We start from the raw sequence: 25751 nt of genomic DNA, 5'->3' as shown, positions 1-25751 counted from the left end.
GCTGTTCTATCTCTGACCCCAGATAAGTTTATTAGGGTGCACAATATTTTGGGGAACAGTTAAAAAAAAAAGAGCCAGGTGGTGGTGGCGCACACCTTTAATCCCAGCACTTAGGAGGCAGAGCCAGGCAGATCTCTGTGAGTTCGAGGCCAGCCTGGTCTACAGAACGAGATCCAGGACAGGCACCAAAGCTACACAGAGAACCCCTGTCTGAAAAAAAAAAAAAAAGGAGGAAAAGAAAAAAAAATTCATCAGTCTTCTGAGTATAAGTAGGTAATGAATATCATTTGAAAAATACAGCTCAGTCCATGTGGGAGTACACGAAAGCTTCCTAGTGAGATCTGAGCTTGCTTTACCCACCAGGGCTGCACAGGGGTGGCCTGACCACGTGCATGGTCACCAGGTGCCTGGCATGGTCTGCACTTGGCTCTGCTGGGGGAGGTCTTTTGCTCCACCCCTTGGCACTCCTTTAAAAGCCCTTTAGTAGAGTCAGAGGGAGCTGGTGGGTTTTGACCCAGGCCCTCCCAAGGCTACCCTGTGTTTCTGTCTTTCTCTCTCTCCTCTATATTTCTGTCTACATATTCCTTATTTCTCCCTGCTCAATAATGCCCTGCAGGAAAAAGTGGGGGCAGCCCCCCACAAAGTCCACTAGTTGAACTTTTAGAAATGAGCAAGCATCTTGGAATAGTGGAAGAATCAAGAACTTTGTGGTTGGGTGGACTAGAGTCCTATGTCCATCATCAATCTCTAAACATCCTTAAGTATTAAATAAAATTACAAAGGTGAGAGGCTGTCAGCTCTCTCTTTCAAATCAATGTGGTCATATAGCTATGTTTTATTATTACTATACAGGTTTCCCATATCCAAGTGAGTGCTAGTATGGAAAGAACATCATGGTTAACATTTCTTGTGTGACTCTTAACTGAGGTTGGAGATTGGGGGAGATCTACAGTGGATGAAGGAGGACTTCTGATTCTTCAGAATAAATCAGACTCAGAAACTTGATGGCATTTTGTTCTGCCTGGCTTTGAGGCCGTGAGAGCAGTCACAAAATGTCGAGAATAGAACCAGCACAGCCACTTAGAAAGTGGGCAAGCATCCACCTGCACTGTGATCCGGTGACACCAGCTTCCACTTTCAGCATGTCCTCGTGTTCATACACAGGTTTCGTTAGACGAGACTCTGAAGAGCAGCTTCATTGTCATATCCCCAAACTGGAACAACACGTGCTTATCAGTAGTAAAATGGGTAAAGTCTGAGATTTTTTTAATTAATTAATTGTGTTGTGTGGGAGGGGCAGTGTGGGGGTCAGAGGACAACTTGCAGGAGTTGATTTTCTCATTTCCCCATGTGGGTTCTGAGAACCAGACTCTGGCTATCAGGCTTGGTGGCAAGTACCTTTACTCACTGAACCGTCTTCCTGTCCAGATTATGGGATCTCTGTCTTGTGGATATCATACACCTCACCAATAAAATACACATAGCAGTCTGGAGAGTGGAGGGGATTGACTGCAAATGGGGCTTAAGAAACTTACTGGAGAGAGCAAATGGTCTGATAATTTTTTTTAATGGGACAAGTTGTGTGTGTGTGTGTGTGTGTGTGTGTGTGTGTGTGTGTGTGTGTGTGTGTGTGCAAAATTCATCAGACTGAACATCTAGGATATTTGCATTTTAAATCTTTGTTAATTCTGCCTCAATTTAAAATAATTTTAAAAAGAAGTGTTTCTGTCAAGTCTGTGTAAATACACAGTCATGCATGGCATAGCAATGGAGATATTCTGGGGAAGTGTAGCAAGGCAATTTCATCACTTGCAAACATAGAATATATTTCTACAAACTGAAGTATCTATGACTTCAGTATAATCCTGTGGGCAGATGGGTAATCTCCATGAAGAAAAGATACTGTCTCTGGCTAGCACAATGCCTGACACAGAGTTAAGTATTACCAGTAAATGATTGTGTGGCTGAATCTTCTCAGTATGTTAATGTTTTCTAGTACTGTTTCTGGTACTACTGCATGGTAGTATATTAAGGTACTGCATTTCTCCAAGTCTTCCAGTGTCTTCCTTGTTTACTTTTCCCCTTTTAAAAAGAAATAAAGTGTACTGAATAATGTCATGCTGCCATTCAAGAAAGTGCATTGTCCTTAATCCCATGCAATGCTATAGATTGTTGCTGTTTTCATCTTCATTAATTTGATAGACAAGCAATGATATGTTACTATTATTATTGTTTATTGGGTCACAATGGAGAGATGGTACATTTAATGACTAGAAGATGAATTATTAAAAGATGGAAACCTGTTTTATGCCTCTACTGAGGAGAAAAAAAAATGGATTTAAGTTAATTGCATAGCACTTCTCATTTGTTATTATTATTTTGCTAAAATTTTAGCAGAAATGTTACATAAAGAGAAAACACTCAAGAACATTCATTTAATTATAATTCATCTTAATATAATTATTTTTGGCAATTGCTTTTCAAATGAATTATTAGTAAGAGACAGTGTGACAGGGCAGTTATGCTGGCTAGTTTTATGTCAGCTTGCCACAAGCTAGAGTTACTTGGGAAGAGGAAACCTCGCTTGAGAAAATGTCCCCACCAGATTGACCTGTGGGCAAGCTTGTGGTGCATTTTCTTGGATTGATGTAGGATGAACCACACACCGTGGGTGGTGTCACCCCTGGCAGCTATATGAAAACAGTCTGAAGAAGCTGTGGAGAGCCAGCCAGTAAGCAGTACTCTTCTAGGCCTATGCTTCAGTTCCTGCTTCTAGGTTCCTACTGTGAGTTCCTGCCCTGGCTTCCCTGGGTGGTGGAACTATGATGTGGAACTGCATGCTAAAATAAACCCAAGTTGTTTTGGGATCATGGTGTTTATTACAGCAGTAAAACCTAAGACAGTGGTAGAGTGAAATCTTTGCACCAGGAGTAGAAACAGAATAGGATTTATGAAACTATTCTTTGTGTGCAGAATCAAGTAGCAGTGTTAATATATTAGGTCATAGAAAAAAATCAAGTATACTTCCTACTTATTTGTCTCAACTCTTTCTTTTATGATATTTGCAACTCTAGACTGCTTCTTAAAACCTCTTAGAAGCTTTGGGAGTATTATTTAGCAATATTTTTATTTTATTTTAATTTTTTTTTATTTTTTTATTTTTTTTGGTTTTTTTTCGAGACAGGGTTTCTCTGTGTAGCTTTGCGCCTTTCCTGGAACTCACTTGGTAGACCAGGCTGGCCTCGAACTCACAGAGATTCGCCTGGCTCTGCCTCCCGAGTGCTGGGATTAAAGGCGTGCGCCACCACCGCCCGGCTTATTTTAATTTTTTTATGCTTACATATATAAACTGAAGGCTTCATGGCATTTTCATATATGTATCATTATACTTCTTTCTTGTTCGTTCCTTTCCCCATTGTAGTGGTTTGAATGAAAATATCCCCCATAGGCTCATATATTCGTGTGCTTTCTAAACAGTAAATGAACTGTTTAGAAAGGGTTAGGAGGCGTGGCCTTGTTGGAGGAGGTGTGTGGTACTGGGGAGGTGGGCTTTGAGGTTTCAAAAACTCCCACCTGGCCCATTGTCCCTCTGTCTGCTGCCTGTGGATCAGGATGTAAAGCTCTCAGCTACTGCTGCAGCACCATGCCTGTCTGCTCCCTGCCATGACGATAATGGACAAACCTCTGAAACTGTAAGCAATCCCCCATTAAATGCTTTCTTTAGAAGAGTTGCCTTGGCCATGGTGTCTCTCAGAGCAATAGGACAGTGACTAACAGTAATTAACAGTGACAGCCATCCTTCCTGCTTCCTTGCTCCCATAGTCTCCCGCTCCGCTTCCATGTCTTGTGAATTCCAGCATCTTTTCCCTCTTCCCCTCTTTTAGATGTCCTCCTCCCTCATAGTACTCTACTCCCCATATCCATTTAAATCTGGATCACGCATAATGTGAGGAAACATGGTATTTGTCTTTCTAAATCTTGCTTATTTTAGGTAATCCTCTCCACTTCATTTGTTTTCCTGCAAATGTCATGATTTCTTTTTTTAAGGCTGGAAAAAAACATCATTGCATATATGTACAACATTTTCTTATCTATTCATCTGGTAATGGACATCAAAGCTTGCTCCATTTCTTAGCTAATGTGAATATTGCTGCAATAAACATGAATCTGGAAGTATCTCCGAAGTGTGCTGTGTTAGAGTCCTTTAGCACCTGGCGTAGCTGGGTCATAGGTCATTTTAGTTCTTCTCCTTGGTGACTTTCATCATGGCAGCAAGGGTTCAAGTTGCTATCAACAGTGAGTAAAGGTTCTCGTTTCCCACATCGTCAACAACATGTGTTTCTTGTTTTCCTGATGTTAGCCATTCTGGCTGGGTTGAGCCAGAATTTCAGAGCACTTTGAGTTTATATTCCCTGATGCTGAGCCTTTTCAGAGTACTCACTGGCCATTTGTGTTTCTTCTTCTGAGAACTCTACTTGATTCATTCACCATTGGTAGTTGAATTTTGCCATTCAATATTTTTAGTTCATATGCGTGCGCAAGTGCTTGGGGGGTGGAGATAGAGATAGGATCTCACTATATAACCGTAGCTGGCCTGGAGCTCACCGTCTAGACCAGGCTGTACTCTAACTCACAGAAATATGCCTGCTGCTGCCTCCCAAATTCTGGAATTCAAGGTACGTGCCACACCACTCTTGGCCTAGTTTGAGTTCTTTATAAATTCTCGGTATTAATTCCCTGTCCGATGTATACTTGGCCGAGGTGGGTTGTTTTGGTTTGGGGGTTTTGCCTGTTTTGTAGGTTGTCTCTTCACTCTTCCTTTGCTATGCAGAAGCTTTTTAATTTTCTGCAGTCCCACTGGCCTGTTGGGATTAAGTCCTGTGTTATTAGAGTTCTTTTTAGGAAGATCTTACCTAGATCATGAAGTGTTTACATGTTTTTTCCCAGCAGCATCAGAGTTTCAAGTCTCACCTCGAGGTCATTCATCCATTTTTAAATGATTTATTTACTTTATGTGTAAGAGTGTTTTGCCAGCATGTATGTATGTGCACCATGTGCATGCTTGGTGCCCACGGGGGTCAGTAGAGAGCACTGAGTCCCTTGGAACTGGAGTAATAGACAGTTACTGAGCTGCCTTGTGGGTTCTGGAAACCAAACCTGAGTCCTCTACTAGAAAAACAAATATTCTTAATTGCTGAGTCATCTCTCCAGCTGGGCTTCCTGGGGGGCGGGGGGTGCAGGCCAGAAGTCAGCCTCAGGTGCCTTTTATCAGGAGCTGACCACAGGGACCTGGGCTTGCTCGCTAGGCTGGCTGGCCAATAAGCCCTGGGGTCAGTCTGTCTGCCTCTCAACACTGGGGTACTGGAGTGGTCATACCTGGCCTTCCACCTGGGAGGTCAAACTCAGGTCATTGAGTTTGTGCAACAAGTACTTTTCCAACTGAGCCGTCCCCCAACCCCCTTTGATCCATTTTGAATTTATTTGTTTGTTTGCTTGCTTGCTTGCTTGCTTTTGTGCAGAGCAACACAAAGATCTGTTTTCATTCCTCTACATACAGACATTGGTTTTCTCTGCACCATTTGCTGATGAGACTGTCTTTTTTCCAATGTATATTCTTGACACCTTTGTTCAAAATGAGGTGGCTGCATCTATTGACTTATTTCTGGGTTCTCTCTTCTGTTGGTCTTTATCTCTTTATGCCAGTTTTTTGGTACTGTTTGGGTACTACACTTTTAAATCAGCTGCACCTACAGCGTTGTTCTTTTTGCTTGGGATTGCTTTGGGTGGTTGGAGTCCTTTGTGCTTCCTTCCCTGTGTGGTGTTTTCTAGTAACTGGAGTTTTGATGAGAATTGTGTTTAGTCTGCTCTCAGTAATACAGTCTATAAATTTTGTCTTTACAGTATTCTGACAGCTCATGAGCACTGGAGGTCTTTGTATATTCTAGTGCCTTCTTGAGTGCCCTCAAGTTTTCATTAGGGAGGCCTTTCCTATCCTTGGTTAGCTTTATTCCTAGGCCTTCCATGTCCATAGTTAGGTATATTCCTGGGCATTTTGGTTTGGTTTGTTGGTTAGTTGGTTGGTTTTGAAACTATTGTGAGTGGATTTTTTTTCCCTAATTTCCTTTTTTAGGAAGTTCATTTTTGGTATATTTAGAAAGGCTACTGAAGAAGACCTTAAACTTACAATCCCAAGTGTTGTACCATCACACCTAACCTGTATTTTTTTAAGGAGTAGCTAAATTACCCATTTGTCTATGCAGCAGAAAAACAAAGGAGTAAGAACCTGCCTTTGAAGTTGATAGTGCTGTTACTTACTTTCTCAATAAATCTAATAATCACCAGGTCACAAATAGGTACAAGATAGTTGTGCAAGAAATTGTAGTCTGAACATTGATGAGTCCAGAAAAAAGAAAGCCATCCTTTCTTTATAGGAAGTAATGCTTATCATGTGTTAAGGATTTCCGTTGTGTCAGATACTATGCTAAGCATTTTATGTAGACTTCCTCATTTAATCTTCACAACTACTCTGTGAAGGAAATGTGGTTTCTATTTGTAGGTGCATAACTAAGGCTTTGGGAGACTATGATATAGCTAGGACACCTCTGTCTAGCCTCAGTGTTCTACAGCCATATATTATATACTTCCTCCTTTGCAAACCGACTGTCTTAGTCAGTGTTCTGTTGCTGTGAAGAAACACAGTGACCACGGCAACTCTTATCAAAGAAAGCATTGAATTGGGGCTGGCTTACAGTTCAGAGGTTTAGTCAGTGCTGTCTTGGCGGGCGGCATGGCAGCACGAAGGCAGACACGGTGCTGGAGAACAGCTGAGAGTTCTGCATCGGATCCGCAGGCAGCAGCAGAGAGAGAGCCATCGGGCCTGGCTTGAGCTTCGGAAACCTCAAAGCCCACCCCCAGTGACACACACCTCCTCCAACGAAGATACACCTCATAATAGTGCCACTCCCTGATGACTAAGCATTCAAATCTATGAGCCAATGGGAGGTATTCTTATTCAGATCACCACACTGACTGTCCTTGAGAGTCCTTTAGTTTTATCTAGTTCCCTCATTTAAAATAATTAACTAATGGATCTGGAGAGATGTCTCAGCAGCTAGTTAAAAGTACTGGCTACTCTTGTAGAGAACCCAGATTTGATTCCCAGCACCACCCAGCAACTCATCCATAACTCCAGTTCCAGGGGACCCAATCCCCTCTTCTGACCTCCATAGCACCAGGCATGCACATGATGCATAGACATACATACATGCAGCCACAACACCCATATGTAGTCGGAAGTTTTTCTGTGTCCCACCTGGCCTGCGGTCAGGACAAATCTCTCATCCACAGTCCCACAGCCTTTTATAAAATAATCACACAGAGGCTTATATGAATTGAAACTGCTTGGCCATTAGCTCAGGCTTACCACTCACTAGCTTTTACACTTAAACTTAGCCCATTTCTGTTAATCTGTATGTTGCCACATGTTCCATGGCTTTGCCTGTGTGCCATTACGTGCTACTCCCTACACAGTGGGCTGGCATCTCCTCACTCAGCCTTCCTCTTCCCAGAATTCTCCTTGTCTGCTTATCCCACCTATACTTCCTGCCTGGATACTGGCCAATCAGCATTTTATTAAACCAGTGTACAAAAGCATTATCCCACAGCATTCATACACATAAAACCAAGTTTTAGGAAAAAAAATAAACTTACATTTTATTTAAAAATTTGTATTTTTTATATAATATCTTTAGTAAAACAGACTCTGGCTTATTGTTGATTGCTAGATCGAACTATAAGCTGTAAACTAAAAACTTTGGTAACTAGAATTCTTCAGTGTATCTCCCAATGTTTTTTACTTGTGTCAAAATTTTCATTACAGACCAGTTGGTACTCTACATAAGACTGTTTGTACTAAATGGAGGCAAACATTCCTATTAGAGACCAAATCCCCTTTCAGAAGCAGCTGGAAGCTCCGTCCCGGGTTGCACACCACACCATGGATGGGGAACGGCTAGAAAGGAGCTTGGTTGTTTGCTTGTTTCGGAGGCTTCATTTCCTCTCTAGCGTGGCTTCAGTTAACTTCTTTGAAGCTAACTCTACTCTACCGAGAGGGATTTTGTGCCTCCAGAGTAGGAAGTTTGCCTGAGGGCCACCACTCCTCTGCTGTTCCTTTTTCTCAGCTCCACAGATGCGGACACCATGACTCTCAGTCTTGCTTTCATCTGTGTGTCCGCTGCTTTGATGCGCAGACTCCTGCATTGTGGGTAGAGGACGTGGACAAGTGGGACCATAAGATGAACTCCTGGTAGACTAGGGACCGTCCTCAAGCAGCTGACGTATGAATGACTGCAGAAGGACATAACACTCATTTATCTGTCCCTTGGACATTCCTTACTTTATTCCTGGCCCCATAAAATTCTGGCTTATTATTTTTATTGAATTTATTATTATTCTTGCTGCTGCTTTTCTTACTCTAACCTCAGTGTTGTAAGTATGTAATTTTAATATGTCGGTCCCTCATTCACTGTGTCTTCTCCCTTTTCTGTGTCTCGAGAGCCTCATTTCCTCTGTCCTAAACTTACGCTCTTTTGCAGTTTCTTCTTCCTTCCTTCCTTCCTTCCTTCCTTCCTTCCTTCCTTCCTTCCTTCCTTCCCCTCTCTTTCTCTCCCTCCCTCCCTCCCTCCCTCCCTCCCTTCCTTCCTTCCTTTCTTTCTTTCTCTCTCTCTACTCTCTCCATTCCTTTCTCAAAGTTGTATTCACCAAGATCTAGCATAATGTTACCTACTCTACATAATTTTTCACCATATGTTTCTGCCGTTAGTGTGCCTGAAGCTCTCTCCTTTCAGCTGGCCACCTCCCTTTCCATACAGATTGATTAGGCGAGGTCTCATAGAAATGTAGACCAGGCTAGCCTCTGTTATAGAATATTTATTTATACTGTAAAGATGTGTCTCTGCCTAAGGTGCCTTGTGATTGGTTTAGTAAAGAGCTGAATGGCCAATAGCTAGACAGGAAAGGATAGGCAGTATTTCCAGGGAGAGAGAGGAGGAGGAATCTAGGTCCATAGATCCCCAGCAGACTTAGAGCAAGTTGGACGTGCCTTACTGATGAGAGGTAACCGAACGTTGTAGAGCATAGATTTAAAAAAAAAATATGGGTTAATTAAGTTATAAGAGCTAGTTGGAAACAAGTCTATGCTAAAACCAAGCTTTCAGAAATAGTTAGTCTCTGTCGTTATTTGTGGGCTGGTGATCCAAGAAAGTCTGACTAGAAAGCTTGCTACAAACCTTGTCAGAGACCCGCCTGCCTCTGCCTCCTGAGTGCTGGGATTAAAGGTGTGCGCCACCAGCCAGTTCCCACTCTTTTTACATGTGGACAATCTGACAGATTTTTTTTTTTTTTTTTTTTTTTGCTTTTTCGAGACAGGGTTTCTCTGTGTAGCTTTGCGCCTTTCCTGGAACTCGCTTTGGAGACCAGGCTGGCCTCGAACTCACAGAGATCCACCTGCCTCTGCCTCCCGAGTGCTGGGATTAAAGGCGTGCGCCACCACCGCCCGGCCTGACAGAATTTTTAACTCTTCCTGCAACTAGAATGCGCCCCCACCCACCCACACACACACACACACACTGACAACTGAGATTAGAGGTTAGCATTTTAAAGGCTCTTCTGTTTAGAGCACTTTACTGAAAATGTAGCCTACAAAGGTAGGTGTGATTTTTGTTATAGGTGATTAAACTGAGGCTCAGAAAGCTCAAATGGTGTTTCTAGGATCACATAGTTACTGTGTAGTTGAACTATAGTTTGAATTGGCATTTGCCTTACTTCAAATCTGTGGGGTTCTTATTGGACTGGACTGTTTCCATGGAAATTTCAACAGAATCATAATGTGGAACTGTTATAACTTGTTTTTTTTTTTTATCTTTTTTAGTATTTAGATTAGTTTTAACTTACTTTCAGGGTTTTAGGGTTTTTTTAATCTTCCTATCTGTAGATACACACACACACACACACACACACACACACACACACACACACATATAATAATTCACATATACAAAAATCCTCCCTTTTAAGGTGCACAATTTATTGGGATTTTTTTTTGTTTTGTTTTTTGGTGTTTTTGGTTTGATTTGGTTTGGTTTCTCGAACTGTGTCACCACAGAACAGTTTGAGGACACTGAAAAGAAGGCCATGCGCATCAACAGGCAGCCCCTTTCCACCTACCCTGCAGGCGCCCATCTACTGTCTGCCTGCTTGAATTCGCCTGCTTCATGTTATTTGAATCATGCATGATATGGCTTGTTTTACCTAGCATAATGTTTCAGTCAGTATTCATCTGTATTGCTGTACGCATTAAAATAATTCATTTCTCCCTTTCTTGACTAAATAATACTGTCTTGCATGGATATGCCACTTATTATTTTTTGTGCTTCTATTTGTAACCTCCTAGATGTGGAATAGTGTCTTATGAAGGTTTTAATTTATGTTCTTCTAATAACTAGTGTTGATCATCTTTTTATACACTTATTGTTGTTTGTATGTCCTCCTTGGAGAACTATCTATTCAGTCTTTTCCTGTATTTGTTTAGGTTCTATCTTTTTATTCTTGTATTATAACAATAAAAGTTCTTTGTATATTCCTAGCACTGTACTTATTTGAACAAAAAAGGTGGGAGTGGTTAATCTGGGAAATAATTTTATCCTATATAAGGTCATACCATAGTTGGAAATTTTCTTGTAGCTAACAGAGTTTTTTAGTCTCAGTGTATAAATATGGGCTTCATAACTCATGACAACTGTAATATAGAACTGTTCTATAGGTAATATTTAAAATTAGAGTATAAAATTGCCAACAACATACAGATTCAGTAGTGACTCTCAACTCACACACCAGAGGACAGTTTTAGAAATTGTTGCTTCTGTAGATCCTAACCTTAGATCATTTTAAACCCTGGATTTCACAGGCTGTGCACAAGCTGTTTTGAGAAACACTGCTCCTATGTGTCAAATGTGCTTTGCTGGGGCCACTAATGATCGATACAAATCTTAGTAACTGGGAGTGGAGAAAGCCCCGAGTGAATGTATGCTGTTGACATGTGCGGGGCCATATCGAGGATCATAGCGTCAGACCCAGGGGAAATGGCAGGGTATCTGCCCATCCCCCGGGAGGCTTAGTGAAATGGCAAGGCTTTCCTTGGGAGTCTGAGTGTGAGTGTTGATAGTTTGTGCAAAAAATGTTCACCATAGCTTTCTTCCTCCTGGTGTTTACAGAGATTGCTCCCACCGTGATTAACTAAGCCTAGCTCTTTTATCCAGCTTTATACCATAAACCTTCCTCTGTATTTATCTATATGTAATAATCCCACCTCCTTGTTCAGCTGTCTGCAGTAACCCCGCCCCCATGTTACACACACCATTGACAGTATCTAATAAACACGCTGAGCCTCTGGGCTGCTGCCATTTCTCCATCCAAGAGCACAGGCTGCCTGACCCCAGCTTGCCTGTGCATGTGGCTGTCTTTTCTTCATTCCCTCCTTCGTTCAGTGCCCCAGACGGCTCCATTACTGGAGGTCATGCAAAGCGTTCAGGGAGTAAACATGGAGGAGGCTAAGCAGCCTAGGTTTGAACTGTTCATTCTGATACTTGCACAGTGAAACTTGATATAGCTGATAACTTGAGGATTCAAACCACAGATAAAAACTGGGAATGAACTTGACCTACCTTTCTAGTTTTTTAAAGAAGAGGCAAACATCTTTTGTTAGGTTGTAAGGAGGCAAAAATTACAGAGTAAGACTTTACAGATTACTAAGGAAATTAAAAGAAGTGAAAAGGAATCAGGTGCAGGGCAGATATGGATCATTGAGCGTGTGGAGGAACATGGAGAAGGTAAAGAAATAGTAGGATTAAGATTTCTAAATCTGGGCTGGAGAGATGGCTCAGAGGTTAAAAGCACTGGCTGTTCTTCCAGAGGTCCTGAGTTCAATTCCCAGCAACCACATGGTGGCTCACAACCACCTGTAATGAGATCTGGTGCTCTCTTCTGGCATGCAGGAATACATGCAGGCAGAACACTGTATACATGATAATTAAATAAAACTTTTAAAAAAAAAAGATTTCTAAGTCTTGAGAGCCACGTCACCATTGGTGCTGTCTCTTCGTCTTCTCCTCCCCATCCTCATCATCACCATCCTTTCCATCTTCACATTCCTCTTGTCTCCATGGAGATACTGCTCTGCTCTCCTCTGACTTTCTCAGTCTTCATCCCCGTAGAGATGGGGACGACAGGTCTGCTTGTTCTCCTGTTCATTTTCATTTTCCCCAGGCTTTCCAGGGGAGAATCTGCTTTTGTGTTTTGTCTGGACTGGTCTTAATGGCCTGAAGCTTATTGCCTTTCAACATTCAACATTTCAACAGGAGGACTTGTAAGAAGATCCTCCTTGGGGACTGGACCTGCCTGGACTGAGTCTACCAGGTTGATTGCAGTCCTCGGGGGAGGCTTTGCCCTGGAGGAGGTGGGAATGGGGGGTGGGCTGGGGGGAAGGGGAAGGGGGTGGGAGGGGGGAGAACAGGGGAACCCATGGCTGATATGTAGAACTGAATGGTATTGTAAAATAAAATAAAAGGAAAATAAAATAAAGAAAGAAGATCCTCCTTGTCCACTCTTAGAATTGAAGCTCTTTGGCCCTTCGTGAGTTCCCGACACCCTCTGGCATTTGGAGGGCACCACATCTAAGCACCAGGAGGAGGTGCCTGTGCAGGGTAACTGCGTTTCGCCAGCGCAGTGCCACTGAGAGTCGTGGTTCAGTCAACAGTAGTTGTGCGTCTCTGCTGCGGGCCTCCGTGCAGCCGCTTTTCTGTGGTCCACATTTGTCTCTGCAGCCAGATTGGTGTCTAAAGCATGGCCAGAAGTTTCTCTGCTGTCCTTCCTGCTCTACCAGCCTGGGCATTTCTAAACTCACTGGTCATGGGCCAGCGTCCGTATGAGCGAGCAGCTTACAGTTGAGTGTACTTCTGGCTTTCCTCCTCAAGTACATGCGCAGGAGCTCATGACGTGAACAGCGTCTTGTTGGGAGCATTGTTGCTGTCACCTTAGATGAGGTTCCTCATAAAGTGTAAGAAGGTAGCTGAAGACCACAAAAAAAAAAAAACTCACAAGAAGAGAGAGAAAAGAAGAGATTCGATTTCTAAATCTCCTACTTGAAGGCTCTGTGTGGAAAAACTGGCTGCTTCAGGAGACTAAGAACACATACAACCATTTAATCTCTTCACAAAATGGCCCTAAGATTCTATTTTTGTTGATAGAGCAATGCAGCAATTAGTTACACCTCCCCCATTCTGTTGTGATTTTCACTTACCATTCTAGCTGAAAAATAAGCCTACCTCCAATGGTCAGTTTCATTGTAGCTTACTGTTTTCTAGACATTAGTTTTACGGAAGACAGATAAGCAGAATCTGTAGGAATTACACATTACACATCCTTCTGAATAGTCTTTTAGCTGCTTTTATGTGTGCATGAGTGTGCGTGTATATGCAGTTGAATGTACCAGTGCATTTAGCATGGAAGTCAGAGGAAGATGTGCCCAGCTCTGCTGCTCTCCTGCCTATTCCCTTGAGGCAGGGTCTCTCATTGAACCTGGAGTTCACTGGTTTTTGGTTTGCCTGGCTGGCCAGCAAGCCCCTGTGATCCTCTTTGTCTACACACACACACACACACACACACACACACACACACACACACACACACACACACACACACACTAGAGCTCATGTTACAAGTACATACACGTGACTTTTTATATGGATTCTAGGGATCTAAGCTCAGGTCCCCATGCTTGAATAGAGTACTTTCTTCAGCACAGCCAACTCCCCAGCTCTTAAATGTTTTCTTCAGAAAAAAAAAAAAAGTAAGTTTAATTCCTTCTATTTATTGGTCCACCCATCATTTACTGAACATCTGTGCCCCGGCCAGCAGGGTCTTCAACAGGGACCTGAAGGGAGGGCTGGCGAATGAGAGGGACAAGAGACACAAAGAATGAGAGCAAGACAGGACGTCTGATCAAGCTCCAAAATTTTATTTTCCTCTTAAGACATATATAGGCGGGGGCAAACGGGGGTGCAAGCAGGGAGGGGACTTCAATCGTGGGTTGTTCAGCCAGCAGGGAATGTTGCTATGGGGATTATCTATCTATTCTTCCCTAACTGCCTAACTGCAGCGCGGTCACCTGATTTCTGAGAAGAGGTTCTGGTGCTATGGAGACTTAAGCAAGGCCTAGATCTAGAAAAAAGAGGAGAGAAGCCCAAATATGGCGGCATGTGTGTCAAGGGTCGCTTAGACTTATGGCTCCCGTCACATCTGCTTGTGCTGGACACTTTTCTAAGTGGTGTTGAAGATGACTGATAAAATATGGACAAATGGATCCAGCAATAAGAATAAATTATTGTGTAAGAATAAATTATCAAGGGCACAACGTAAGCATTGTAAAGAGAAATAAGTCAAGGTGTGGAAGTAGAGAGGGACAGAAAAGGGAAGGAAGGCTGTTTAAACAGATGCTGAGAAGTATACCTAGCAGAATGGGCATGAAGTGCTTGCAGATTTCAGTGTTGGCTCCTCTGTATGCTGGGCACATGCCTGGCATAGCAGTTTTCCATCTGAAGAAGGTCACTCATCAGTGACCTTTAGAATGGCTGAAAACAACAGAGTTCTGTCTTCCAATGAAATCGTACTCAGAAGTTCAACGTACTAGTCAAGAAGCTCTGATTGAAGTGCAAGAGTGCGTCCCAGAGCTCAGGGTTCCTCCACCATTGCTCTCTCTTCCTTTCTCCTCCCAGCACCATGGGAAATCCCTCAGGAAACTCAGAATAGGTTATAGTTGCTACCAGAGACCATTTTATAGATGAAGGAACTAAGATGTTAAAGAGCCAATGGAGTCACTGGACTGTTTAGAAGTTCACCAGCCCTTGATCAAAATGTTTGAGACCCAAAGTTTCAAAATGTTTTAGATTTCAGAGGTTTTCAGATTTGTTGTATTTGTAAAAAGTTTGTACAAACTGATTAGATACCCCTAATTGGAAATCTGAAGTGCTTGTCATTCTGCAACTTTCTTAGCATCATGGAACTCAAAAAGTTTGGATATCAGAGCATTTTAGACTAAAGACGCTGAGTCTGAATTACTCATGAAGAGTATTTGAGCATCCACTGTGGGGTGGTTTGAAAGAAAACGGCCCCCAAAGGCTTATGGGAGTGGCACTGTTAGGAGATGTGGCCTTATTGCCGTAGGTGTGGTGTTGCTGGAGAAAGTAGATCACTGGGGGTGGGCTTTGAGGTTTCAGATGCTCAAGATAGGCCCAGTATTTCAGTCTCTTCCTGCTGCCTAAGGATCTGGATGTAGAATTCTCAGCTACCTCTCCAACACCATGTCTGCCTGTGTGCCATCATGCTTCCCACCATGAGGTTGATGGACTAAACTTTTAACCTGTAAGCCAGTCCAATGAAATGTTTTCCTTCCTAAGAGTAGCCATGGTCATGGTGTCTCTCCACAGTAATAGAAACCCTAAGACCGAAGTTGGTACCAGAGACTGGGGTGTTGCTGTGATAGACTGGAGCATGCTTTTGTTTGAGGAATGTGGACTTTGGATTAGAAAAGCAGTTGGATGTTTGAAGTGGGCCTTAATGGGCCATATCAGTAGGAGTGTGGAAGACAGTGGTGCTGAGGGTGATTTGAACTGTGGGGGGCTGGCTCAGGACGGTTCACAGGAGAAGAATATTGGCCTAGAGGTCATCTGGTATTTTGGTGAATGTGGCTGCTTTCTGCCCTTGTCCAAAAAATCTGCTGGAGGCTAAATTGAAGAGTTTTGGACTAACAGCTTTGGCAGAGGAAATTTCCAGTGGATTACAGTTAAGAGATTACATAAATCTCTGAAGAGACTTTGGACTTTTACAGGTTTGAGACTGTAAAAGACTGTTATAGACTATGGGGACTTGTAAGCCAGCCCCAGTTAAATGTTTTCCTTTATTAGAGTTGACATGGTCATGGTGTCTGTTCAAAGCAAGAGAAAACCTAAGACACACTGTGTGCCAGGTATTGTGCTTAGGAATGCTTTGTGGAGATGGCAAGGAACAAAGACACAGACCTGATCATAAGTTTTTTTCTAACCTGATCTGATGGTGCAGGTTTGTGATCTCAGCTACTCCAGAGGCCAAGGCAGGAAAATCATAAGTTCAAGGACTGCCTGGGCAACCTAATAAGACCATGTCTTTAAAAAAACAAAAACAAAAACAAAAAACAGAGGGACCGTGAACAAAACTTGGTGGTAAGCTGTGTGTTTATTTAGTGCATTGAGACCTTGTATTCAACCCCTACTGTGGGGACAGCGACATCTAAAGCCAGGTGTGGTGGCATTCACTTGTTATCCCAGCACTTAGTGGGGGAGGATCACAAGTTTGATGACGACAACCGGGGCTGCATAGCAAGACCCTGACCCCCTCCAGTAGTTTTTCTGTAGTGGGAGGAGAAAGAGACCAGAAAGGGGCAAAATAAGCCATTTATAATATAGGTAGAATGTTGTGCTGGCTCTTATCTATGTGGGGGCTTGTCGAAAGGAGGACTGTGTCTTAAAGGACACATTGATGTTGCTCTGGTCAAGAGGTCACTTAAATGAGGGTAATTCTCTGGGAAGCAGCAGTATCAGGGTGCTGCTAGGCACTTATAACAAGGACAGACCAAAAGATACAAAAGAAGACCAAAGGGAGCCTGTGTCCTGAGAGGGTTGAGTCCAAGTCCCCATGTTATCACCCAGATCAAGCATCTCTCCTAACCTTCCTACTTCACGTTGGCTGCTCGTGTACCAGTGGTGAGATCTAAGCCATGGCCTCAGAGACCCACCTTTCTCTTTTTAGGAGCCTCATGAACACTTGGAAACCTTGCCCCGAAGCTTCCTGGTAGTATTCCAGGCCATTCTCAGTGTGTCTGCTAGGAAATCAGCTGTGATTGGCTCGAGCTGATTTGAATTTACCCTGCTATTTTCTTTGTTTGCTTACAAACTGCAAGGAACTTTTTAAAAGTATGTGTAGGTATGTGAATCTACATATGGGTATGTGTACAGGTGCGTGCAAGTGCCCTTGGAAGCCAGTGCTTTGGATCCCCTGGGGCTGGTGTTACAGATGTTGTTAGCCCAGTGATGTGGGCGCTGGGAGCCATCTCTCCAGCCCAAAGAACTCTTTTTGTTTTTAATGTAGCCTTTCTGTTAAACAAAGTAACTATTTTCAGATATTGATTACAAGGCCATCAGAGATTAGTTATATGTGTTTCCACATGTATTCTACTTTTTCTGCTTTGTTTTTATAGTTGCCTACTCATCCTAACATCTTTCATTTATTTGTATTTTGTGATAGCTTTCTAGTTGTTATTAGAGTCAAAAGGCTTTTTATCTCGAAAAAGGAGTCAGAGTGGATTATTTGCTACAAAATTAATGCTCATTTCTCTCAAGTTTGTTCATTTTCATAAGCACTCACAAGCACACATACACTGTAAGGTGACCACAGTGATTCTTGGAGGTCTTCGTAGGAATATTTATAGCAGTATTCCTTTCATTCCACCAAGTCCTATACTGAAATCCTTCCTAATAGAATCTGGACCCAAAAGTTAATGGACTACAGATGTTTTTCTGGGTATGGAGGCACATAGCATAATTGTGTTTTAACAAAGTACAGAATGCTAACCATATCTATGTGTCTGAATTAGGTCATCATTTTACTGTGAATCTGAAACTGTCTTGACATGGCATGGGATTCAGACAGAACATCTTCTTAGACTTGTTGACATTCTTGTGACCTTCTCTGTTTCTGGTTTTGAGCCCAGGAGACATAGCAGCAGGATTCACCTATCACTCTTTGCTGTATTGGTGGAATGGATCACACGCTGACTGCCATGTCTGTGCCCTACACAGTCATTTCATTGTACATTACATTAAATGCTCTTGTTTTCACAGTCTTTAGGTTAGTGATACTAAAAATGTAGTATGTGCATGAATGACCTAGGGTCTCATTAAAAATGCAGATTCTGCCTTCCCAACATGTGCTCAAGTGATGGAGTCAGACCTGAACTGTCACTGTTGGCATTGTTCTACTTACAGCCCCATGAAGTTAGGCCATAACACCAAAACTTGACATCTCTTCCTGTGACAACATGAGGCTCTCTTTCAGACACTGTGTAGACTGCTACACACTAGTCAAAACTAGATCTTGGTATTTCGTCTTTCTTCCAGCCTGTCTTTTTGGCTTGGTTTGTTTTGGTTTTATCTCTCTCTGTAGCTCTTTCTGTCCTAGAACTGACTCTGTAGACCAGGCTGGCCTCGAACTCACAGAGATCCGCCTGCGTCTGCCTCCCCAGTGCTGGGATTAAAGCCATGTGCAACTACCACTTAGGCCCTATCTTTTTTTAAATTACAAACTTCCTTTTGGTTTTTGGTTTTGTTTTTCAGTACTGAGGATCAGACCCAAGGAGTCATGGCATGGTAGGCAAGCATTCTGCCACTAAGCTACAGATTTTTGTTTTGAGACAGGGATTCACTCTGTTGGCCAGATTGGCCCTAAACTTGCCAGCCCTCCGGCCTCAGCCTCCTGAGTAGCTAGAATTACAGACTTGTGCCACCAGCCCAATCATGCATGGGCTTCCTTAGTAGCTTCCATTCAGAGAATGCCTGTCAATAAAGTTGTACTTTAGTAATTTTACTTTAAGGTAGAAAATTTGGAAAAGTTGATGTCTGAATTTCTAGAACTAACTCTTTGACTTTAAAAAGTCATATGTTGGAGTTGGGGGTTTAGCTCAGCTTACAAGGCCCTGGGTACAGTCCTCAGCTCTGAGAAAAAAAAGTCATGTTGTCATAAATACATGCTATATTTCAAGTTTATATGTTGCGTGTGGTACAAATCTGATTGTAGGTCCCGTTATTAGTTGTTGTCATTTGTTTACAAAATAATCTTTAGGAAAATAACTTTACTTTCCACTAATTGCCTTTGTCTTTTCTGGTTTTGGACCACAAGTAAAACAGCCTTAATTTGCAGTGGTCCTGTCAGGGAAGTGGGGAGGACTGTCTTGTCTGGAAGGCATTCTTTGGACTCTGAACGGTGTGATAGAAGAGGAAAAGCTGCAGGAAGGAGAGCGTGGCCTCAGAGTTCCCCAGTGCCTGGATTCATGGCACTTCCCACTGTAGACATGCCAGAGCTAGCTCACCCAAGGCTGGCTGAGCTGCCTGATGGCTGCTAAGTCACTGCAGTGGCCTTTTGTAAACTGTGGCCTTTTCTGAATGTTGGCCTGTGGGTCTTCCTGCCAGTCACCTTCAGTCAGAAGCAGATGTCACTGCGCACACAGACAGACAGACACGAAACCACAGACGGCGCGAGGAAGAGGCCAACAGTACCATGTGTCACATTTTTAGAAATCAGATAAACTTTGATATTGCAAAGGATAATGAGCAAATTCGGAGAAGTTCTGATGTGCAGCAAAGGTGCCATGATTGGCAGTGTGATTTGGACCTAGTGCTGGACTGATCTCTGAAATACTTTCAGGACATACAGTCTGAATTTGAATGGATTAGAGATCGTTGAAAAGGGATATGAGCTCTAGAAAAGAAGACAAAATCCTCATTAAAATATGCTAGAGAAGACTGGCTTAGGCATGTTTTAAGTTGCAAGAATTTGGCTTTTATGGAAAATATCAAATAGCATTATTGAAATTGTCCTGTTCCTTTTGTTAAGGAAAGTATTGTTTGCAAATCTGTTTGTTTATATACAAGAGTATACCTCAGTACTCCATGTTTGAGTTGAAATTTAATATTTAAGTTTATTAATGTTGGCTTAAAAAATAGCTTGAGCCAGGCATGGTGGTATACACCTTTAATCCCAGCACTTGGGAGGCAAAGCCTCTTGTGAGTTCAAGGCCAGCATGGTCTACATAGCAAGTTCTAGGACAGCCAAGAAAAGCTAAAGTTATGGTATTAGAACACTATGAAGTGAGTACGTAGTAGAGTTTTCAGTTAAGAAGCTGAGTTAGTTGGGCAGTGATGGTGCACACACCTTTAATCCCAGCACTCAGAACGCAGAGGCAGGAGGATCTCTGAGTTTTCAGACAGCCTGGTCTACAAAGAGAGTTCCAGGACTCTAAAGCCAGAACCATATGGCTGAAACTGCCGCAGTCTACTGCTTACTAGGGCTGGAACATGGCCTCCTTGTTCAATTCCATCTTCATCAGCTTTCTGTTTTCCATGGTTTCCATCTCTGCCTAAGCTTGGCTGTCCTGAAACTTGATCTGTAGACCAGGCTGGCTGGCCTCAAGAGATCTGCTAGCCTCTGCCTTTGAAGTGCTAGGATAAAAGTGTGCGCCACCACAGGGCTCTAAGCTTTTCTTTAAAATTTATTTATTTTTACTTTATGTTCATTGATGTTTTGCCTGCGTGTATGTCTGTGTGAGGGTGTCAGATCTTGTAGTTACAGACAGTTGTGAGCTGCCATGTAGGTGCTGGGAATTGAACTCAGGTCCTTTGGAAGAGCAGCCAATGCTCTGAACTACTGAGCCATCTCTCCAGCCCCTAAGCTTTTCTTTAATTCCTTTCCACAAGTTGGAAACTTAACAGAGTGGGATCTTGCCCATAGGTCACCACTCCCTTTATTCCATTTCTTTTTTTTTTTTTTTTTTTTTTTTTTTTTGGTTTTTGGTTTTTGGTTTTTCGAGACAGGGTTTCTCTGTGTAGCTTTGCATCTTTTTTGGAACTCGCTTTATAGACTAGGCTGGCCTCTAACTCACAGAGATCTGCCTGCCTCTGCCTCCCGAGTGCTGGGATTAAAGGAGTATGCCACCACTGCTGCCCTTTATTCCATTTCTTAATTCGTTTATCTCTGAACACAGGATTATAGTTCCATTACACTTCCTGATACCCCTTTTCTTAATCTGTACACTTTGTATTTTTATTTGTTCAGCTTGCTCCTTTTCACCACAGCATTAATAACCACACAACAGAGTCTATACTAGGCTGTTTTGCGATTTCCTCTGCCAATGGAATTAATCCAAAACTCTTCACTTTAGCCTCAGCCAGACTCTTCAGACTTTTCGAATAAGGGCAAAAAGCAGCCGCATTCTCCACTAAAATATCACAAGACCAGTCTCTAGGCCACATACTAACATTCTTCTCCTGTGAACCCTCTTGATCCAGACACCCAAAGTTCAAATCACACTCAACACCACTGTCTTCCATGCTCCAATTAGTAAGGCCCATTGAACAGCACTCAAATCGTTCAACTACATTTCTAATCCACAGCCCCAAGATCCACATCCCTTCAAACGAAAGTGTGGTGAGGCCTATCACAGCAACACCCCAGTCCCTGGTACCAACTTCAGTCTTGGGGTTTCTACTGCTGTGAAGAGACACCATGACCATGGCAACTCTTATAAGGGAAACATTTAATTGGGTGGCTTACGGTTCAGAGGTTCAGTCTATTATCATCATAGTGGGACATGGCAGCATGCAGGCAGACATGGTGCTGGAGAGGTAGCTGAGAATTCTGCATCTTGCTCTGGCAACAGGAAGTGGTCTGTCTCACTGGACGTGGTTTGAGCATATGGCACCTCAAAGCCCACCTCCAGTGACACACTTCCTCTAACAAAACCAGACCTACCTACTCCAGTAAGAAGTCCACACCTTCTAATAGTGCCATTCCCTTCGGGAGCCATTTTCTTTGAAAGCACCACCAGCAGGTAACCTCACCTCTTCAGACAAAAGCTCAGTAGCTTGACACTTGCTGAACCCAGACATTGCCTGTAACCAAGTGCAGAAACACTAGGCCTAAAAATGAAAAAGTAGAGGGCTGGAGAGATGGCTCAGTGGTTAAGAGCACTTGCTGTTCTTGCAAAGGACCTGGGTTTAGTTCCCAGCACCTTCATGGTGGCTCACAACCATCTGTCACTCCACTTTCAGAGGATCTGATACCCTCTTCTTACCTCCACAGGCACCAGAGACACACATATATACATCAGACAAAACACTCATATAACTAATAAAATGAAATAAATAAACCTTAAAAAAAATGACTCAGAGCCCAGGACTTCCAAGGGATCTTTTCCTAAAAGAATCAAAACTATACTGTAGATGCATCTGTACTGGCTGGTTTGGGGTGTCTAGTTGACACAAGCTAGAGTCATCGGAGGAAGGAGCCTCAGTTGAGGAAAGGCCTCGATGAGATCTAGCTGTAAGGCATTTTCTCAATTAGTGATCAATGGGGGGTGGGGGGTCCAGCCCATGGCGGGTGGTGCTACACCTGGGCTGGCAGTCCTGGTTCTAAAAGAAAGTAGTCTGAGCAAGCGAGGGGAAAGCCAGTAACACTCCTCTGTGGCCTCTACATCAGCTCCTGCTTCCAGGATCCTGCCTGTTTGAGTTCCTGTCCTGACTTCCTTCAGTGATGAACAGCAATGCTGGAGTGTGAGCCAAGTAAACCCTTTCCTCCTTAACTTGCTTTTTGGTCATGGTGTTTTGTTGCAGCAATAGAAACCCTAACTAAGACAGCATCTCATCTCACCCCAGGACCACAAGACTCCCTTAGAACTTGACCGCTAAATGTAAAAAGCAATTTGGAGAGAATTTTTGTTGAAAGAAAAAATAATTTATTAAACAGTAATATCCCTCCTCCCAAAATAAAACAGATAAGGTAGCTCAGTGGTGGTCTGCCTAAGTGCACAAGAGCGCTAAGTTCTGTGCCCAGCACCATCAACCATAAAAAATAAGAAAGCTGCTATCTAGGAAAAGAAGCACGCAGAATGGAGAGCAGTGGTTCTCAACCTTTCTAACGCTGCGGCCCTTCAATACAGTCCCTCACGTGGTGACCCCAACTGTAAAAGCATTTTCACTGCTCCTTCCTAACTGGAGTTTTGCTACTGTTATGAATTGTAATGTAAATATCTGATATGTAGGATATCTGATATGAGACCCCTGCCAAAGGTCATTTGGCCCCAGAAAGGGTTGAGAACCACTGATGTAAAGTAACCCAGTGGAAATATCAAATTTTGGAACCTAGGATTTCTACATGGAAATAATCCCGGAGAGTTTCCTTTGCTAAAAATCTGACAGGTTGGGAACTGCTGGTATAGCTCAAGGCCCCACCCTTCTAGGCTCAAAACCAGCTGTCCCTGCTTTGTCCCGTTTGGTGTAATTGCTGCCTGGGGGGCAGTGCAGGTCAACTGCGGTGCTTCCCTTTGTCATTTCTAACCATTTGGGCTCCTTATCAGGGGGTTGGATACCCTGGCAGTAATCTGCGCGTGTAAATTGTTAACCTACACGCTCTGACCGTGGTGTTTACAGTTGAAATCTGCAAGTACTCTGCCCCTCCTGATGCTTGCTTCTCTCCCCGGCCATCCTGTCATTTGACACTCCATGACAATTTCAGATCGCTGTTTGGGTCACTAGCAACTGAATGGCTTTCTTGAGACACTTTATTGTTTAGGCACTTTGACTGTGTGCTTAGAAATATATTTGAGTAGTGACAAGTGAGCTCAACTTTGAATTTTCTGAGTCCATCAGGTGCCAATAGCACACATTTTCTAGATGGCTGGCTATAGTTTGGGGCTTGGATTGTAGCAAGAGAATAGACATGTCTTTCTGCAGAAGGTCCCTATGGGGTTCAAACTTGTGATCTTAGCCTCATTATCACACTTTGAAAACCATCAAACCTAATAGGCATATTATATGTATTTCCCTCTGTAATCTTGAATTGAGCTTAATTTTTTAATTACCCAAGGCTTATTTCAAATATGCAATTAAAAATCACTTCGGGCTGTTGCTCACTTTTGTTTGATAGTGAAAGTTACAAAAGTAAAGCAGACAGCCAAAGAGCCTGTCACTTTTCATCTTCCCGTGCTGCCCGTGACAGCAGAGCCACAAAAGTGGAGCCCGCCAGCAGCAATGAGCAGAACTCACTTTCCCGAGAGTGTGACGGGACCTTTTTCTTCAGGGAGGCTGGAGCGGGTCTGATGGCAGTCACTTTAGAGACCTTTAGACCTCGGCGCTCATTTACCGCTAAAACGTGCCCGCTCTGCTTCTGCATTATGAAGATCATCTGTCAACACTTTGAGATCGGCCCCTTTGTTATTAAGCGTGTGATGCTCTACACTGTCAGGTTTTTTTTGCCAATTATAGTTAAGGTACAATGGTGTATTCACCAGATCAAAGTCTCACATTGGCGGTAGAGAAATGATTTGTAAGTCTTTATTCATCTGAATTGTACAGTAGAACACCTGAGGAATGCAAATAATCCCTCTGAGGGCTCTGCAGGGAAGGCTGTGGAGATGATAGGAGAGAACTATTGTTATTCTGAATTGATGTTTTAGCCAAAATAATTATTTCTTACCTTGTTTCCTAACAGTTTTAGCTTTACTGGTTCTGTTGACCATACTTAAGAGACAGATATATGACATTTTCCATTATCCTTGCACATGGGTTTGTTCTGTTTGCCTTTCATGAAGCTGTATTTGGTGTGCTTTTTAAAATGACATATTTGATTCTAACTTGTATAATAAAAGTCTGTTACTAAGCCTTTAATGATAACATTTTAATATAGAGATTTCAATAGTTTGCCTATAAAATAATGTAGAATGCCATAATGCTATTATATGCAAAAATGCCTATTTAAGTCCCCTTTTTGCTTTACTATACCCTTCATAATTTTCCATAAGAAAATACCAAGTTTAAATAATAATTTAAGGCTATATACTTTATTCCAAAATAATTCTTAGGTGTCAGTATACTTTTTTAGGATGTAAACAAAAGATACAAATATTATGAAGGTCAAAAGTCACTAATAACATTAAATATGTAATTACCTCTGTATGATAAGCATATGCAACCCTTGTATGAATTTTCATTTCTTTTTCTATCCTGAATCCTGTGCAGCTGGCCATATTCTCTTCCTTCCTCCCTCCCTCCCTTACTCCCTCCCTCTCTCTCTCCTTCCCTCCCTCCCTTCCTTCCTTTCTTTCTTTCTGGCTTTTCAGGACAGGGTTTCTCTGTAGTCCTGACTGTCCTGGAACTCACTGTGTGGACCAGTCTGGCATTGAACTCAGAGATCCACCTGCCTTTTCTTCCCAAGTGCTGGGATTAAAGGCGTGCGCCTCCATTACCTGGCTATATTCTTAACTTTTTAATAGCTATTTGAATTCCTGCCATTTTGTTTGATATTTGAATTTTGATGAATTTGGTCTTTAGTTCTTCCTTTTCTTTGCCCTTAAAAGTAGCTGAACATTGATTATTGAAGATATTTCTCCCACAGTATTTTGCCATAATGCCTATTAAACTTGAGTCACAGTACAGGGGGGTGGGGCCAGTGCAATGATGGCTCAGCAGTAGAAGTGCTTGCGCCAAACCTATGGCCTGAGTTCGCTCCCGGAGCCTACATGGTGGAAGGAGAGACCTGCCTCCTGCAAGTTGTCCTCTGACCTCCATGGCACGTGGGATCAAGTGTGTGTGCACAAGTCAAAAATAAATGTAAACTACAGGATGCTGATAGAATGGTGTAAGACCCCAGTGACTTATGGTACTTATCCCAATCTGTAAGCAGCCCTGGGTAAAACCCCTCGACTCATAGGAGAATATGCTATGATTACATGGGAATGATGAAGATATTACCTGCTCAGTGGATGTGTTATGCTCCTAGGTTCTTTACAATATTATGTACTATTATTATTTCCACTTCTGCAGCAGGCTTAGAAACAG

General features: G+C 42.7%; 1 protein-coding gene across 2 annotated transcripts in view; it reads left to right on the top strand.

Annotated features, from left to right (window-relative positions):
* Ola1 (Obg like ATPase 1) overlaps positions 1-25751 on the top strand; it is a 136208-nt gene that overhangs the window by 102843 nt on the left and 7614 nt on the right. The window lies entirely within an intron of this gene.

This window comes from Peromyscus maniculatus, chromosome 4 (genome assembly GCF_049852395.1).
Source record: "Peromyscus maniculatus bairdii isolate BWxNUB_F1_BW_parent chromosome 4, HU_Pman_BW_mat_3.1, whole genome shotgun sequence".
NCBI classification, from domain to species: domain Eukaryota; kingdom Metazoa; phylum Chordata; class Mammalia; order Rodentia; family Cricetidae; genus Peromyscus; species Peromyscus maniculatus.
This window is presented reverse-complemented; position numbering and strand designations above follow the sequence as displayed.